Source organism: Panthera tigris, chromosome E2 (assembly GCF_018350195.1).
Source record: "Panthera tigris isolate Pti1 chromosome E2, P.tigris_Pti1_mat1.1, whole genome shotgun sequence".
In the NCBI taxonomy this organism is placed as follows: Eukaryota; Metazoa; Chordata; class Mammalia; order Carnivora; family Felidae; genus Panthera; species Panthera tigris.
Window position 1 is genome coordinate 354,904 of NC_056674.1, and position 6,520 is coordinate 361,423.

Below are 6,520 nucleotides of genomic sequence, written 5' to 3' on the forward strand. Positions count from 1 at the left end.
TTGGCTAAGACAGAAGACCCTGATGGCAAAGCATCCCCTGAGGGGAACCAAAACTACCCCCCCCCCCCATAAGGACTGCCCTGAGCCAGCAAGACCCCACCTATGATTGACTCCAAGACATTGATTTGACTCCATTGATTTGACTCTCAATATCTACCTGCATGTACCCACCCACCTTTGCTCCACTTTTTCCTTTTATAAACACGGAAATATTCTCATCACTTTGGAGATAGTCTTTGAGACATTAGTCCGCTGTCCAACTGGTGTTGGCCTCATTGAAATTAATTCTTTTTTTTTTTCTTTAAACTTTTTTTAATGTTTATTTTTGAGAGACAGAGACAGAGCACAAGTGGGGAAGGAACAAAGAGAGAGAGGGAGACACAGAATCCAAAGCAGGCTCCAGGCTCCAAGCTGTCAGCATAGAGCCCGATGCAGGGCTTGAACTCATGAACCACGAGATCATGACCTGAGCTGAAGTCGGACGTTTAACTGACTGAGCCACCCAGGCGCCCCGAAATTAATTCTTTTCTTGTTTCAACACTTGTCTCTCTGCCTTTGGATTTTGTCAGCATTGTGTGGCCAACCCTGGTCTGTTAGGGACCCCTGGAGCCAGGTGTGCTTGCATCCAGGTGCCTGGGCTACAAAAGAAGCTGAGGTTTCATGCTGAGTTAAGATGGTTCTTTAGGATAAAAGTCTTTATAACTATAGAGGTTCTTAGGACAAAAGTCTCAGTCCACTGGATTTTTGAATAAAGTCACTTTCATTACGGCAGCGTCTTGCCTCTCCCCTTACATAGGCCTGTTGTGTGGTGAGCAAAACAAGGTTGGACTTGGTTAGAACACCATTTTCCCTCCAGAGCTGGATGTTCTCTTAGGTCCTCTCCAAGAATAACTTACTTTAATTTGGGCTTTCTTCCCCAATTTCTACTCAGAAAGACTTGAGATGGAAGGACAATGGATCCTTAGTCTTTGAACCGTATCCCTGTTTCAGGTGGATAAAGTAATGATAATGGCAACCATATTCAACTAAAAAATAAAAAAAAGACTGCATAACATCAAATTGCTACTTTTAATTTTGCTCGTGTTACAACACTAAATTTAGTCTACTCTGTTCATCTACTCTCTGGCCCTTTAGGGTACGGTAAAGCTTATAGCTGGGGCACATTGACTACATTTATAGGGATTCTTTCTAATATGAGTCCTTTGATGTTTAATAACATGAGAATTCTAGTTAATTTTCCACACTTGGGACACTCATAAGTTTTCTCTCCAGTGTGAGTTCTCTGATGCCTAATAAGAACTCCAGATGAAAGATTTTCCACACTGAAGGTACTCATGCAGTTTCTTTGCAGTATGAATTCTCTGATGAGTAACAAAGTGAGAACTCCCACTGAAGTATTTCCCACACTGATTACACTCATAAGTCTTCTTTTCAATGTGAATTCTCTGGTGTGAAATAAAGCCAGAGCTCTGAAAAAAAATTCCTATACTGACTACACTCTTAAGGCTTCCCTCTATTATGTTTTGTTTGTTTGTTTTTTGTTTTTTTTGAGCGAGAGAGTACGCTTGAGTGTACTCGTGAGCAGGAAAGGGGCAGTGAGAGAGGGAGAGAGGATGCCAAGCAGGCTTCACGCTGTCAGCACAGAGCCTGATGCGGGGCTCAAACCCACAAACCGTGATCTCATGACCTGAGCCAAAATCTAGAGTTGGATGCTTAACTGACTGAGCCACCCAGGTGCCCATGTTATGCTTTCTTTGATAAATATTAAAATCAAGGATGTGACTGAAAGATTTCCTAGTGATTACAACAGAATAGTTTTTTTTTAAGTGTGAGACATCCTACCAAAAGCTCTCCCACATTAATGACATTCATGGGGTCTCTCTCCAGTATGAATTAAAGAATGTCTAACAGGTAAGGAGGGCCAACTGAAAGGATCCCATGTTAATTACATTCATAGTTTTTCTTGGGTATGATGAGTTCTTTATACAGTTGATTAAACTTAATTGATCAATTTCTTGAAATTGAAGTATTCTTGGATTCCTGAAATAAATTGTTTGGTCATGGTATTGTTCTTTAGATATACTGCTGGATTTGATTAAATATTTTATTTTCAACTCACGTATTTATATTCATAGATGAAGCTGGGTGATACATTTCTTTTTTATACCATCTTTATCAGATGTGAGTATTATGTTATCTTCATTTAATATTTTGTGAAGCTGTTCATTGTGTTGATATGGAATTTTTTTAACAAATTGGAATAGTTTATTCCTTAAAGTTAGATTTAAAGTCTGGGGCGCCTGGGTGGCTCAGTTGGTTAAGCATCGGACTTTGGCTTATGTCAGGATGTCATGGTTCGTGGGTTCAGGCCCCACGTTGGGATTTGTGCTAAATATTGAAAAGAAATTTAAAAGAAAGGTTTAAAGTCAGCTATAAACCCTAGGCTTTGTGTCCATGTCACTTCCATGGTAATTATTCTATTGGAGTTTTCGGCTTCTTGTTCACTTTTGTTTATTTATATTAGGAAATTTTCCATATAGTTCTGTATAATAGTCTCGTAATTCTTTTAATTGCTTCTGTACCTGTGGTTATCTTCTTTCTCATTTACATTATAATACTTTTGTTCTCTCAGTCAGGCTTTTGAGAGGTTTATTACCATAACTTTTCTTTCCCTTTGCTATCCATTTCATTTACTTTGGCTTTAATTTTCATTAACTTGAATAAATTTCTATTTTATTATTTTTGGTTTATTGTACTGTTTCTCCAGTTCCTTAAGGCAAAATATTAATTCCTTAATTTTTGATAATTCTACTTTAATAATACAATTAAGCCTGTAATTTTTCCTGCTATACAGCTTAGCTGTGCACCGTTTATTATGATGCGTCATGTTCTCTTTTTTTTTTAGTTTTTTTTTACTATTTATTTTTGAGAGAGCAAGACAGAGCACAAGTGGCAGAGGAACAGAGAGAGTGGTGGACACAATTCAAAGCAGGCTCCAGTCTCTGAGCTGTCAGCACAGAGCCTGCCGCAGGGCTCGAACTCACTGACTATGATATCATGACCTGAGCCGAAGTGGGACGCTTAACCAACTGAGCCACCCAGGCGCCCCATGTTGTGTTTTCTTTTTTAAGGGAGTTAGTAATCCAATTTTATTTTCTCTTTGGTTCAAATATTTGAAAGTTATTTCTTAATGTCCAGCAAATTAAGATATTTTTGATAATTTTATTATTTACTCATACTTTTATTAATATATGAGCAGATAAGTCACCTGTAAAAATTTATACTTTAATATTATTTGTTTGATTAAGCACACATATATTCTTGAAATCATAGGGCACAAAAATCCTATATATACATCTATTAAATTGAACTTGTTAATTTTGTTATTCAATTTTTCATTAGGTTTATTTCATATACTAGATATGTCTGATTCCGAAGGCAGTATATTAAATTCTTTCTCCATAACTGCTTTTTCTTTGCTTTGCTCTAATCAAGTTCTCCTTGTATCTCAAATTGATTTTTGTGTCATTTAAGTGCCATTTTTTAGTTGTATATAGGTTTTAAATTGTTATTTCTTCTTTTAGAGTACCTTGATCACACCAAAATGTCTTTATCCTGATCAACCCTCTAACTTTTAATCCCACTTTGGTTGATTTTAATATTGACACATTTTATTTTGTTTGCTTTTGCAGGTATCACTTTATGTGGCACTTTATTTACTTCCAGTTATTCTTTAACATTTTGGTTTAGAGCATCTCAAATTAGAAAGGTGTGACTGAACTTTTTTTCACCTAATGTAATGGGCTCTGTTTTCTTGGGAGGGGAGGGTCTGCATTTTTTTAAAAAATGTTTGTTTTTAATGTTTATTTTGAGGGGGGTGGTTAGGGACAGAGAGAGGGAGAGAGAATCCCAAGCAGGCTCCATCCTGTCAGCACAGAACCCAACACAGGGCTCAGTCTTAGGAACCATGAGATCATGATCTGAGGGGAAATCAAGAGTTAGACGCTTAACCAACTGAGCCACGCAGGCGCCCCTATCCTCATCCATTTCTGCAAGTGCAGCTGTCTCTTCCCCCAGACGTTAGATTTGCACACTTTTCTACCGGACAGCAGTCTTTGTCCCAAGGTCACACAAGAGTCTGAGCTGAGCGTTCTACTCACTCATCCAGACTGTTAGACTTTTCCTACCTAATCAATCTCCACATGTCTGTGAGACTGAGAACCATTCCACTAGCACCAAACTAGTTCCCTTCAGGCTGCCAACCCTAGGCAGAGTGCCTGTTCCCACTCCCTCCCCCAGATCCAGTGCTTCCCAGCGAGATATACCATCCCCTTGGGCACAAATCAGCACCCACTGGTGGAAAATTGCAAATCACATATACCCCCTGCATTCGTTTGCTATTACTGCAGAAACAAATTACCACAAAGTTAGTGGCTTAAACAATACAAGTTTATTATTTTAACATTCTGGAGTTCAGAAATCTATCACTGGACTGAAATCAAGGTGTCTCCAGGACTGTGTTCGTTCTGAAGACTCTAGGGAATGAGTCCATTTCCTTGCTTTTTCCAGCCTCTAGAGGCCACTCACATTCCTTGTCTTATGGCCATGTATCACTGCAATCGCTGCTTTTGTCTTATCTTCCTCTCTTATTTGGATCCTACTGTCTCCTTCTTATAATGACCCTTGTGATGACATTGGGCCTATGGGGATAATCCGGGATAATCTCACTATTTCAAAATCCTAACATAATCACATCTGCAAAGTCCCTCTGGCCATGTGAAGCACTATTTTCACAGGTTCTGGGGCCTAGCAGTAGACATATGTGGGGGTCATCACTCTGCCTCCCCAAATCCCCCAGGAGATTCAGGCATACTGAGGCCCAATGGCAAACTTTTGAGTGTAATGGCGGGTGCTGCTGATAATGAATTATGTGTGGCTGGGAAAAGATGGGAGACCACCAGCTGCATATATTCAAATTCTGCATCATCTCATCCTACTTTAAGGAAAGTGGGAACTCTTCCATTCACTTCAGAGATAAATTTCTCGGCTTCTAAAGCAGCCAACTGGATTTCAAATTTGGATGTTAAAGTGTCCATAGCCTTGCAGTTAGTGATCCCAAACCTCAGGGCCCCAGATGAGTTACTGGGCAAGCCTACCCTCATCTGTTCACCTCCTCTGAAGGGATGATTTCTCCTCTCCTCATTCACTACCCAACATCTTGCAGCCTGGTCACAGTTTCAGCTGACACCACCATTTCTCATTTCGCTGAGGAAACAAGTCCTCAGCATCCTTTATGACCTCATTTCATGGAAGTTACATGGTGTAACTTCTGCTGACCCTATTGGTGGAAGCAGTCACAAGCCCAGCCACATTCTAGGAATGGAGGAAAGGCAAAGAGTTTGTGGCCATATTTGAAACTGCCATAGATGTGAAAGCAGTCAGCACACCTCCTTCAGTGACCATCTTCTGGCAACAAAACTGTGTATGGCATTTCAGGATTAAGTGACCTCATTTGAGCACTGTGGCATTCCCCAGTGGACACTGGGCATCATGGTGAGGCCACTCCCCCAAGTAAATGGACATCCCTACATCATCAGTACTTGGAGAAGGAGCTGCTGATGTTCTCCTGTTAAAGATCTCCAACTGTGTAGTGGGAGGGCAGTGGGGCCCTGGCAAGTTCTTCAGCCCCAAATGTTTCATCTCTCAAAGAAGCTACCATGGAGATGTTATACAGCAGTCATGAGCCCTGTGCCTGATGCATGAAAAGCAATACGACAGCTAGTGTGCCATCACCATTCCCCAGGCACCTGGCCTCTGGGCTTCTCTAGTCTGTCTCCAGCACTCCTGTAGAGAAAGGAGTGAAACACGCTCACTCCAGATGGCATGACTGTGCCTCACCCTTGTCAGTGTTATGATCCCAAGGGCTCTGAAGAGGTGTGCCCTGTAGCAGTCAACTAATATCTGATGAGCATAAGTTCAACATCTGACCCAGAGTCTTAGGACATAGTTTGAAATGTTATGTACAACTTGAGAGAGCAGAGGTAGAGTCATGGAGCAAGGAGTGGATGGGTTGCAGGTTACAGGCCGTGTGACCTGGAGAAAGGATTTTAATCTATCATCTCATGTAAAATGTGAAACACGGGCACCAACATGAACATTCCTGGGAAGCTCCCCACCCCCCCTTGCGGGGGGTTTCCCTCCCTCTAGGCCTCCAATGGTTGGTTGCTTAAGATTACCATTCCCTGAATCGAACATTCCCTGCATCCTGATGATGCTCTGAGGATCAGGGTTAGGATGACCCACTCATCCTAACTCATTTGGAATCTTGGGCCAGAGGGACTGTGGCCTTTTGCAGAGTCTGCTAGAACTGGTCTGACAATCTCCTTCACTTTGTTTTAACACTGCTTATTTTAAGTATCAAATTATTAATGAAAGAAATTTAATAGGTGGAAAAAAACCCACAGAGATTTCTATCACAGAAATATATAGTTTATTTATCTTTGTTCTCTTTTAGTCCTTG